The sequence below is a fragment of the Eulemur rufifrons genome, chromosome 3 (genome assembly GCF_041146395.1).
Source record: "Eulemur rufifrons isolate Redbay chromosome 3, OSU_ERuf_1, whole genome shotgun sequence".
NCBI classification, from domain to species: domain Eukaryota; kingdom Metazoa; phylum Chordata; class Mammalia; order Primates; family Lemuridae; genus Eulemur; species Eulemur rufifrons.
In genome coordinates, this window is record NC_090985.1 from 26,640,585 (window position 1) to 26,653,439 (window position 12,855).

Here is a 12,855-nt window from a genome sequence, read left to right on the forward strand (position 1 = left end):
CTCTGCCCTGCCTGGAGCGAGCACAGGCTCTGAGTGCAGGTGAGGAAAGCCACCGGGTCCCAACAGCACACAAACAGCTGGGTCCCTCCTGGGACGGCAGAATGTCCCCAAGTGCGTGTGTGTGTGTGTGTGTGTGTGAGTGCCTGAGCTGAGCTCATGTTTACAGAAATAAAGAAGAAAAAGAGGCCCAAAACGCCACAGCACTGGGGGGGGGGGGCTGACCCACTCTCACCACTCACAGCTGCTGGGGACCCGGGGAGACCCCACAGACAACAGCACATGCCTGGCTCTGCTGCCTGGTATCCCTGGACAGGTCCCCGGGGCTGAGGGTCGCTGGGCAGGGAGGGGGCTCTGAACCACCCCACATTACTGCCCACCTAGGGCCTGAGGATGTCACACGTCTGCAGGGATCGGGACTCAGACTGGGCTGCAGTCAGGGCTCAGGGCTCAGGCTAGAATGGGGTCAGGGATCCAGGCAGAGGTTGGACCAGGCTGGGCTGGGGTCTGGCCACACACCCCATTTGTCTCTGCGGTCTGGGGTCTCCAGCCCCACGCAAGAGCAAAGCAGTGATGTCCCACCCTCCTGCCCCACATGGCTAAACACTGCCTGGTGGCCACTCCCCAGAGAGGAGCCCCATGCACCCCACGCTGCCCAGAGAGCAAGGGTTAAGGGGGGACCTCTAGCCCCATGGGGGCAGGCAGCTGGCCCTCAGAGCCGGTGGTTCCCATGGGCAGCCCAGGCCCGTCTGGCCACCTCCCAATCCCATCGGCTCCAGGTCTGGGCAGAGGCAGAATCCCCAAGGCGAGCAATGAGAGCTCCCTGCAGACCAGGCCTCAGGCTTCTCATCTGTGAAATGGGGACAGGCCGACCAACCCCCATCAGCTGTGAGACTAGCCCTGTTTCAGCTTCTCTGCTGCTGCCAGCCTCCACCCCACCCCATCCCACCCCTGCCACAGAAGCCCTGCTGGACCTGCAGCCCCTCCTCCCCTCTTGCCCTCCAGCTGCCATAGTGCCATAACAGACCCTCTCGTGACCCTTGAAGGGAGGGCCCATCTCTGTCCCTGTGCCAGATGCGGAAGCAGGCCGGGAGAGGCGAGAACATTCTCCCGGCACTGGCCAGACCAGGCGCCCAGTTAAGTGAGTTCTTCAGCCGCAGCTGTAGGAGGCAGGAAAACATTGAACCCCAGTGTACCGAAGAGGAACCCGAGGTTCAGGGAGGCTACTGCCCTCATTCCCGGTGGCACTGTGGGTTAAAAAGTTTGAATCCTCAGGCTTCAGAGAGGGGCCCCCCGTTACGCTCCTGGCAGGGCTGGAGGCCTAGGGCTCAGTGGGGTCTCAGCAGAGAGGCCAGGCAGCTCCATGGGAAGTGCTGGGGTCGGGCAGGCTGGGGGCCCTGGGCCAGTCGGGGTGGGGGCACAAGGGGGCTCCCCACCCAGCCCGTCGCGCCCGCCCAGGCTCACCCGCGCCTCCGAGCCGAGCCAGCTGCCTGGGCCAGGGTCTGGCGGGCGCCCCCCCACAGCGGCAAGGGCTCCGATGCCCGCGGCCTTGGCCTGTGGCTATTTATAGCGCCCAGTGTCACGTGGGGGGTGGCGACCTGCATGCGACCCAGCCTGGGGGTGGCTCCCACACCTGCCACCTAAATATAGCCCGAGGCAGACAGAAGGACCATGAAGGAGCCGAAGCACCCTCGGAGGAAAAAGGCTGACCCGCTGCTGCCCCAGGGCACTGCCCTGCCTCCCTCCCTAGAACCTTCCAGGCTCCCACGGCCGTGGAGAGGAGGGGGCTGCACAGGTTCCCAGGCCCACAGAGCAGGGGCACAGCGCAGGCAAAGGCCTGGAAGGAGCACGCCCAGCTCTGGAGACAGAAATGCAGGCACCCCTGGGGGGACGCATTAAGGCGCTGGCACCAACAGGATGAGGGCGGCCCTGAGTGACCCCGTTCAGACCCCTGCCCAGCTCAGCAGCCTCACGCACTCCTCTGTTTACAGAGCCCCCTGCATCCACCCCGCTATCGCCTGCCACATACAGGTGAAGAAACTGAGGCACTGAGAATAGCAGCGCCTCAGGGTCACACCAGCAGGCAGGATTCAGCTAGGGATCTATCTCCACATCCCACTCAACCGCCAAGGCCCCGTGCAGATGCCCCCTCTCCCATGAAGCCCTCCATGATACCCCGAGGGTCCTGGCCTGCCCGCACCAGAAGGGCCCTGGCTTTGCCTCCAGGACAGTGTCTGGGAGCTCGCATGCTCCCCAGATTATGAGACCCAGAGCAGAGCCTGGTATCACGGTCAACTGGGTACCTGCCCTGCACTCAGGGACCCTGGGGGCAGGGCGGAGCAGGGTGGGTAGAGCCCCCAGCACACAGGGTCCTGGAGGCTTTGTCTCCCTGGGAACCCAGCTCACAGGCAGCCTGGGCCCAACAATCAGCGGTTAGTGCCTGGGGTGGGGGCAGGTAGAGGCAGGCTGGCCGGGGTCCCTGCCAAGAAGATGGCCCCGTCTCAAGCTCCCCCCACATACACATCCAGAAAGCATCATCATCAACCCAGCCTGGCACAGCCACGTTTGCAAACTCCACTCCTCCCGCCACCCAGTGGGCAAGCTGGCCAGGGAGTGCAGGACAGGGTAGCTCGTCTAGGCTGGAGGGCGCTGCAGGAGCCCCCGCCCAGGGCATTCCGAGCCAGGTAGCCCCGCCCACCAGCTCAGGGGGCCCCCACTGGTGTAAGCTCCCTGGCAGGTACTCCTGTGGGTTCATTCAGCACCAGGGGCAGACCTCGGCTTCTGACTCCCACTCCAGTGCTCTCAGCCCACCACTTCCAGCACCTTCTCCTTGAAAGACCGAGGCGGGAATTGGTCAGCTCTCGGCATTCACTGCTCTACCAATCTCCCACCTCAACTGCTTTCTAAGGACTGACAGACACTGCATCCCAGGAGCAAGGCACTAACACCAGCCACAGTACTGATAAAACACCACAGCTCAGAGAAGTTGAGCAACTTGCCCAAGCCACACAGCCAGAAGCAGAAGAACTGTAGCTGGAGCTGTTTTGCTGACCCCAAAAACCTGCTTGTCCCAACCCCAGCCCTCTGGGAGAAGGAACCTCTAGGGCAAGCTGCTCCTGCCACCCCAGCCTCAGTTTCCTCATCGGTAAAATGGGTCTCTTAGTGAAAGGTCCCATCAAGCTCTGTGATGCCGCAACCAGGACAGAGAGCCCGTCACGCTGCTAGGGCTGGAAATGTGGGCCCCAGCTTCCTTGTTCCCCCCACCAGGCCCCACTCCGTTGCCCGGGGCCCTCTGGCCAGGCCTGGGGGGCACCTGCTTCAGCTGGCACAGCCCCAAGCCTTTCGGAGAAGTCTATTTATACTGGGGCAGGAGCCGTTCCTGGAATCCTCCCAGAGTGAGCCCAAGTCCGCCCATTGCTAGGGGGCCAGGAGGGGAGACCCAAGCAGGCCAAGCCCACGCCCGGTCCCCTAGGAAACTTCCCAGAGCCCATATGCCTCCTGCACCAGCAGCCCAGAGGGTCCAGCCCTCAGCCCCAGCCCCTGCCACCCCTTCTCCCAGCCCCTGTCCTATCCCCTGTCCCCCGGGCCACATGCCCTTTAGAGCACAACATCCCGCCCCAGGGAAGACATCCCTGACTGGAGGAGGGACTGAGAGGGCCTCAGTTCCACCCCACCTCCCAAGCCCTGGCACCAAGAGGGCTCCCACTTGTTTGTGGAAGGAACGAATGACCCAACGTTCTGGGCAGAGGTCCAGATCTGGGAAACATCCAGAACCCATCACAGAATCTCAGCCCGAGATCTGGAGGAAACTCAAAGGTCACCCACGCCACCTAATCCCCCAGTTTGCATACCTCTGGTGATGCGGAGCTCACTACTCATTGGCAGCCCTTGTGCCTTCTGCCTTCGGGCAGCTGCCTGAATTATCCGCCTCTCTCTAGTGCTTCCTGAGCACTATTGCTGGGACGGGCAAAGCCCCCAAGTAAAAGAAGCCTCAGGTGGCAGCTGATCCAGATGACAGAGTGGTCAAGGAAGGCTTCCTGGAGGAGCTGGCCAGAGGGGAGGCGGGAATGCTTCTGCTGTCTGGAGTCTCACATCAGGGCTTGACCCACTGCCCCTGACTCCCTGTGCAACCCAGAGAGGGAAGCTGCCTTCTGAGGTCGTGCCAGCTCCAAGCCAGGCACAGGGCGCCTGGACTATGACCTGGAAGTGCAGCTGTTGGGAACAGGCTCCCCACTGGGCAGGCACCTGTTCTACCCGCCCCCGCCGGGGATTTCGAGACAAGTAGGCTGCAAGGACACTCCCCTGCATGTAGCCACTGCCCCTCCGAGGCCACACAGGACACCCTCACCACACACAGCTTTAACACACACTTTCCAACCCAGGTGGCCCACCCCTCCCAGGACACCCTCACATGCTGCCAGCCACCAGCACGGCTCAGGCAGGCTGCGGCCCCGCCACAGAGCGGGGGGCTATAACTGCCACCTCCATGGGCAGGCACGAGGACAGGCACCTGGCATGTGTGTGTGGGGGCCAGGCCAGGCTGTCATTAGGCCGGCCGGGTACTGCACTCTGGGGCAAAGCAGCGGAGTGAGGCCCACCAGGCACCACAGGTGTCCAGGACCTCGTGCCACTCAGACCCTGCCAGGCCCACCCTGAGCCTCCCAGCCTCCAAAGGCACCAGGAGAACCACCCCCGTGATGGGTAGAAACCTGACCCCCAGGAGGTGCCTCCTATAAAGGGACCAGAGGTGCTGGGGAGGAGCAGGGGAGGAGGGAGAGGACAGCGAGGAGTGCCCATCCTACTCACAGGGTGGCACCAAGCCATGATGCTTGGGACCAGTCTTTGGGCTCACACAGACCCAGGGTCAGACCCAGTGCTGCCTGTGACCACTTCTTCCCTCTGTGCCTTGGTTTCTCCCCCGTGAAAGGTACAAGCCCTGCCTTACTGGGGTCTCAAGGGGACAAAGGAGGCAGTGGGTACTAAGAGCTGGAACACAGGGCCTCTGGCCACCAGGCAGCAGCTCAGATGAGGAAACTGAGGCACAGCCAGGGGAACTGGACCCTCAAGTATGCGAACTTGAACCCTCCAGGTGTCCCTTCTGCCACCCCATGAGCCCAGGTGGCAGCAGGGCAGGAAGGCCACCTCCCTTGCTTGGGGACCTGGGATGGGGGACAGGCATGGGGGCTGTCAGTGGCTGGGAAGGCATCCCAGGAGCCACTGCTGACCAGGCCACCTGTGATATCCCATGGTGCCACACTGGCCATGGCTCCTCCAAGCATTCTGGCATGTGGGGACAGCACCCTGGGGCTGCCCTCCCCTGCCCAAAGCCCCACCGTTCACCCCACCACCCCCGACCGGCATGCCCGCCCCCCACACTGCCCTCACCCTCCCTGAGGCTCAGCACTGGCTGTGCCACCTGCATACTCTGCTACTCCCAGCCCAGACCTCAGGACTCCCGCCGAGGGGGCAAGGGGAGCTGGGCATTCATTCATTCATTCGTCCAATTTGACAAATATTTATTAAGTACTTGCCAGTCCCAGGTGCTGGGCTAAGCTTGGGGATACAGGGAAAGAAATGCACAGAACAAGCGAAAGCCTGCCTTCCCTGTCCCCTGTCCCCTGTCCCGCCCTTCCAGGTCAGCTGTCCAGCAGCCCCACCCCCATCCTGGGAAGCTCCCTCCCAGATGTTCACCATGCGTGGGCCGGACAACCACAGTATCGTGTCCCCATATGCAGGCATCACTACTGAGTCAGGGGTCACTTCATCCCTGGAGCTGAGCTACTTGGGCTCCTTGAAGTGACCTCACTTCAACCTGTGCCTCAGTTTCCCAGGCTGTCATGTGCAGGGTTAGAATGTAGGCTCAGAGCTGGGACACCCCCCAAGGCCGGTAGACCAGGTTCCAGGGTGTTCAGCCCTCCACTCCCCCTGTTGTCACCCTGCCATGGGCCCAGCCAAGGCCCCCACCAGCTGCCTCCGCACAGCTGCAGCCGGCAAGCGACCCCCTCCCGTGGCCCAGCGTTGAGCCATGCAGATCCCTGCAGCCGAGGGCCCTCTGGTCCCACCGTGGCCCATTTCCTCATGCTCTGGCTCAAGCACCATCTCAGGGAATTGTTAACCTCGGACAGTTACTCTCTGTGCCTCAGTTTCCTCATCTGTAAAAAAGGATGACAATAGTAACTTCCTTACAGAGTTACCAGAAATAAAAGAATTAAGTCATGAAAAGTGCTCAGAACCGTGCCTGGGACAGGTGCTCAACCAGAGTGTTGGCTGTTTGTGTCACCAGTCTGATCCCCGTACCCCAGGAAGGAGCACGCTACCTCCTCTCCTGGTCCTCCAGTGAGGAACGGGGCAGTCGGGTCTGGGGCCCTCCAAGGCCACAGTGCCCTTGGCGCCCTCCTCCTGTGGGCCTGGGTCTCAGGGCCTCACACCCATGTTGTTATGCCCCCTCCTTCCCAGCATTCCCGACACCCCCAGGCAGCTCAGGACCCCAGCGTAGAACCAAATAGGGGAGCACAGATTTGCCTCGCAGGACACCCACCTGCCAGCCCTGCCCCTGCCATTGAGAGGGGAATCTTGAGGGGTCCCTGGGTGCCTCCCCTCCTCCCCAACCTGATTGGGGTCACCCACGCCCCTTCTCTCTCTCCCACTCCCACCCAACCAGCCAGCCCACACTCCCAGCCAGGGCAGGTATCAGGGGATGTACTTGTGTGTCCTTGTCTCAGACAGTAGCTCACTTTGAATTTGACAAAGTGTGCATCCCACCTCCAGCTTAGACCAGTCTCGGGATCAGGGCCCATCTCATCTGCCCACCCACACAGTACGCCACTCTCCCACAGCAAGGCTTGGCTCAGGACTGAAGATAGGATGGGGGCCCCGACCCTGCCGCTGCTCATATACCTTCCATGGCTCCCTATGGCCTATAAAGCCAAGTTCCGGCTTTTCAACCTGGCCCGCTGGCCCCTCCTCCTCCCCTAGCAGGTGGGGAGGTGAGAGGAAGCTGTAGGATTCACAAGTCCAGGCACTCTGTCATCTCTGTCCAGAATGCCCCTGAATATTCCTCACACTCAAGACTAGGCCAGGGACCCTCCTCCTCCAGGAAGCCCACAGGTGTCCTCAGTGCCCAGGTCTCCCCACCAAGTTTCCATTCATATGTGTACCTACCAGGCACCCTCTGAGATCCAGGCCCCATGGCAAGCACTGGGCGGGGGTCAGGGTGAGCAAAGCCCATGACCCACCCTCAGGGAGCACTGTCTGGGAGAAGGTCAGTGAGGGGACACACAATGGCTGGGCAAAGGACCAGGCAGAGTCACCACAGGAGGGAGCAGTCACAGAGGCCTCTCTGAGGAGGTGGCCTTCAGGCAGAGACGCTAGATCCCCCCGAAATGTGGCATGGGCTCCCAGGGTGGGGACTATGTCCCACAAGAACAGCACATACCAACATTTGTCCCCACTGGCGGCTCAGGGCCCTTTCATGGCCATGGTTCCATCACCCCCGGAGTTTAGCAGCCTCACCGGGTGCTGCAAGGATCAAAGGCTGCACAGGGTCTACACCCCAGCTAGAGAGGTCCTGGTCAAAATCGGCCCCTCATGCCAGGGCAATGCCAACCATAGATCCACGTGGTTCTGGTCCCACAGCACCTCCAAGGGTGCTCACATGACTGGCTGGCCCGGCGAACCCTGAACCACGCCTGCGGTCCTACAGTGGCGGTTCACAGTCCCCCTCAGTGAAGGGAGGCAGGTGATAAACCATGCCTCACTGCGTGGTCACCCTCATCTAACGACACAGGACACAGGCAGAGGGGCTCAGGAACCACCCCGTGGTGGAAGAAAGAGGCTGAGACCCGCCCGGCCCCCAGACCCTGCTCTGCACCGAGGTCTCTCCGCCTCCTGACGCTGCGGCCCGAGGGTCAGCCCCCAGCAGGTGGGAACACCGAGGGGCCATCGCGGTGGGGGCACACCATACACAAAGAGCCTGGAAGGATGCGCAGTTCCAGCCCCGGTTCAAGCCATCTGCTTGGATTTTGCGGGGAACAGGTCCCACCGCCAGGGCGGCGCCCTCGCCCCACCCGACGCAGCAGCGACCATGATCTGGCCGCGCTCGGGGTCTCCTCCGGCCGCCCCCGCCCAGGGCCCGCCGACACTCACCGCGGGCGGGTCCTCCGCGCTCGGGCGGCCGCGCCTCGCCGCCCGCTTTATGCCCGGCCGGCCCGCCCCCGCGCACGTCAAAGGGCCGGCGCGAGCCCGCGCAGCCCCCGCGGATCCGGCGAGCCCTGGCAGCCTGTCCGGCGGGGACGGGGCCCCTCCCGCGCCGCGCTCCGGGGCCGCGGGGGGCAGGGCGTCCCCAGGGCCCTGTAACCGCGGGAGCCGGCGGGAGGGGCAGGAGGGCGGCGCCAAAGCCAGGCCTGCAGCTGGCGGTGGGGCAGCCTGGGGGCTTCCCGGTCTCCGCTATCTCCCCCTGCCTGCTGCCGTCAAGGAGAAGGGTCCCAGGGCTCGCTCCCTGCTGGAGGTGGGGGCGCCTCACCACACCCCCGCCCGTTCCCACCCTCTCACCCAGAAAGAGTCCCAGCCCTCTGCGGCGCGCCCCACCTGAGCAGCCCCTGCGTCCTCCCCAGCGCGTACAAGAGTCCTCAGGACGCTCCCCTCCAGGGAGCTACCCAGGTTTGGGGCTCCCAGACCCTCAACTCAGCCTGTTGTCACCATTTCCTCCAGGAGGAAGCCCAGGGAGACAGTGGGCAGAGCAGCTGCTTTGCAGACCCCACCCAGGACCGGCTCCAGGCTCTTCCACTAACCCCCAGGCACTAACACGGTTCCTTCCGCAGGAAGCGGGAACCCCACCAGTGGGGGAGGGGCTGTTCCTGCCTCCCAGGGCCAGGGTCACTTGCCCCTCCCCCATCAGGATGCTGCCCCAGCCCTGGTGCTATCAGAAGGGGTGGAGCCCTCCTCCCTCATCCTGTAGGGAGTGTGGAGGGTCTCAGCCCAGCCCAGCTCAGCCCCCAGGACTGTACCTCTTGTGCAGAGAAAGCCCACCAAGAAGTCCATGTTTAGCCCTGCTCCCCGCAGGGGAGCAATAGAGGCAAATCCTATCTGTGAGAGAGGCCTCCACCCAGCCACCCCTGCCTGGGCACCGCCATCCACACACCCCTGACTCGCCACCGGCCGCCTGCCAGCTGCCCACCAACACCCCACCCCAGCTGCAGGCCTTTCCCAAAGGCCCAGCAACTAGGTTCCCCTGAGCCCCTGCCAGTGCCCAGGCCCTCATTAGCCATCCACTCAGCCACCTTGCCTGCTCCTCAAGGCACCTCCCATGGCCCCTGCCAGGTGCTGTGACTCACATCTGCCCCCAGGCCTCTGCTCCTGCTGTGCCCTCTGTCTAGCTGCCCTTCTTTCTCCCTGCAGGGCCACCTCTTCCAACCTCCCCCTGCAGGAACCCCCCTTGCCCCAGCTGCCTTCCACCACTATGCAGCCCCTCTGTCTAGGGCAGTCCCAAAGGCCAGGTCTCTCTGGGGTCACCCACCAGGCTGGGCTGCCAGACGACAGGGCCACGCCCAGTCCCTCTTGCATCTCCCTGTGGGAGGATACAAGCCTCAGGAGATCACTGCACACAAGTGGACTGAAGGTCCAGCGAGTGACAGGACGTCTGCACAACAGGGGACCAAGTCAGTGGCTCAAAGGGGACTTCTGGTCCCATGCTCATTCCCACCTCCTGGTGTGACTGAGAACCCGGTGTGGCTACTGCCCAATGCGGAGCTCTGCTGAGCACACACCAACATGCACACACAGAGATGTATGTGCACACACATGCCACAAAAAGGATGACCAGACCAGATGCCTATGCCAGGAAGATGGGGACCCTGTCACTTGCGGCAGCCTGGCACCACAGTGCCCACCAGACACTCCAGGGTTACCAAGACCTGCTCCTCCCGCAGCCCTCCATGCCCACCAGTCCACGCATCCATCTTCCATCTTGCCTGGAGATCCTCTGCCCAGGCTGGAATTGGGATTGGGGAAGATGACCTCTCCCGCCCCCGCACTGCCAGGGATTTCCACACCAAGATGAAATGTCCAGCTTGTTGGGGTCCAGAGGCTCTGCCTTCGTACCTGGAGGGCTGAAGCCCTTGACAGAACCTCCTACTGCAGACCCTGGGCCAGGCACTGCCCTTCTCTGGGGCAGCCCAGACTGGTCTTGGGACAGACATGGCAAGACTCATGGGCGTTTCCAACACCGCGTCCTTTGATACATGCAGGTTCCCATGCCACACGGGGACAAGAGGCCCGCCACCTGCATTCACACACATGGCTAGGTGGCCCTTGTCCCCCAGCCTCCCTGTTTGTAGAGCCTCCATCCCGGAGTCCTGGTTATGACATGATGGCAGCAGCTCCCAGTAAGAGCGGGTACCATCGGAGTATGGGGTGCTGGGTCAGGAATTCTAGACAGGAAGCAGCTTTAGAGCCTGCCCTGGCCTCGGCGTCAGGCCTGCGTGCCCACAATCCCAGCACTTTCCTCCTGGGGCCCATTCAGGCTGCTGCCAACTCCTGGCACCGTGCCACCCACGGCTCCAAGGCTCCTAAAGGCCAGTGCCCAGAAGTGGGCGTAGTGTCCCAGAGGGCATGGAGTTCCACAGGTCCACTTGGAGCTAATGGCCCCTGAGAGGGGCCTCATGCTGCCCCTGCCCCGAGCCCCTGCCAGGAACACAGTGGCCCCCAGGAGGCCCAGCAGAGGCCCCCGATCTGGCCTCCCCAAGAGATCAGAGCCTGCCCAGCTCACTAGGCAAAGGCCCCACCCATCCTGTGCCACACACGCACACATGCACACACATATGACCATCCAGTGGACCCTCAACAGACACGATGGACCCAGGGCAGGAGCCGAGTGGGTTCTGTGTCCGTCCAGAGGGTCCATGTGGCCTAACAGCCCCTCTTGCTGGCTGGAAAGAGGCTGCCCAGGAAGGTCCTCACCCACCAAGATCAGCCGGAGGCTCCAGAGAGGTCCTCATCAGGAAGGGGACAAGGCCAGCATCGAGTCATGCCCACTGGGCCTGGCGCAAGCCTCCCCCCAGATGCCCACCAGGAGCTGCGAAGTCCCCCCATGCACTGCTGTGTGCCTCTGGGCCCCTCTCCTGAGCTCTCTGGGCCTTTTTAGTCACCAGCACAGTGTGAGAATTATGAACCCATCACAAGGTAAGAAAACACAGGAACCGCACCTTGTAACGCCGACATAACTGTCACAGAGGCCGACAGGGTGGGGGTGGACACGTGTGCTGTGCGGAGGGTTTGAGCTAAGCCCCTTTTCTGCAGATTCAGTGGGATTCAATGTGCCTGCCTGGATCGAGCCAGGCCGTGGGCCAGCCCCTGTCTACAGAGAAGCGGCCACGGCTCTACCTCCGGGATCCCTGGACTTTCCTGGCCAGTACAGGGGACAGGCCCCTGAGGGCCGTCAGCATGCAGCCCCTCCCTGCTGCTGCTGCTGTGCCCTACGCCAAGCCCAGGAGCAGGGCTGGAGCCCTCCCAGCACCCACGAGGGAGGAGGAGTTCCACCCTCAGGCAGGGCAGCCAACGCCCCACGCCCACCCAGTCACTTGTGCACACTTCGGTGAGGAGGAGGGGGCTGGTCTGTCCCTCCACGGCAACACCCTATCAGTGGGGTATCCAGGAAGCTTGTGGTCCCTGAGGGTGGCTGGACCTTGGGGCATCATGGTGTGGTGGCCACGTCTACTCACCACCACCCCCAGAAGCCCTGGGCAGGGCAGCAAATGTGTATACTTCTGCCGTGTCACAGAAGAGGAGACTGCAGCCCACCTGGAACCCAGGTCCGTGAGTCAGCCATGGCCCGAATCCCTGCTTAGACACTGCCCAGCTCACCACCCCCATACACCGCACAATATCCGCCCCCTAAGCCCAGAGTCAGGGCTCATGAAAGGAGGGGAAGGCTCGAGGACCCCTCTGTGTGATGGTCTCACACGATGCCCTCAGCACAGGCCACCCCCTATGTCCATCCCCAGAGCAGCCTGGAAGGCACCCAATTTATGGGTGAGGAAACTAAGACTTAGGCCACACAGTGACAGCTCTGAGGGGCTGAGCGAGGGTTCAGAGCCAGCCCAGGGTGGGCACTTTCTATGTCTTTTCTCCCTAAAACAGCCAAGCCCTCCACTCCCTGTCAGGGCTCCAAGGGACCTGGTCACCCAGCTCCTGCTTCAGTCCCCAGGATCCCCCCTGCCCCGCCCAGAGCCCAGGGCGCTGGGTCAGGCAGGCAGGAAGAGGTAGCCAGGGCCACTGGCCAAAGCCCTGGTGGACACACGTCAGAGGGGCCTGCAGGAGCCGCGGGAAAGAGCTCTGACCTGGCCTTGGGAGGCCGCGTCCAAAATAGCCAACCCCAGCACGGTGAAGGACTCAGCCAGGCGCACGTAGGCCTCTCGGCCCCGGCCACTGCCAAGCTGGCTGCAGAAGGTCACAGCTATTTCTGGGCCAGCCTGGTGGTGAGACACAGCCCTGGCACCCCCAAAGATCCAGGGCACAGGGGCAGCCGAGGCCCAATGAGGCAAGTCTGCCCCCAAGACACGTGGTGGAGGGACCCAAGTGGCCACATGTTCCCCAAGGTGCCAAGAGCCTGCTGGGGGACCCTGCACAGGTGGCCTTTCCTCTCTGAGCTGCCTCCCTCTCAAAAAGCAGACCCTGAGCTGTGAGTGGGTGAGTTTCACGTTCGTGCCACTGGCATTCATAGGCCACCAGGACGTGCCAAGCCCTGTGCTGGGCACTCTGGTAGACAAAGAACCAGACCTGATCCCTGAGACTCAAAGAGGGGCTCAGCAAAGGGGCCTCTGCCCACCATCCTCAGCTGCTCTGGACACAGGCGGGGAGGGT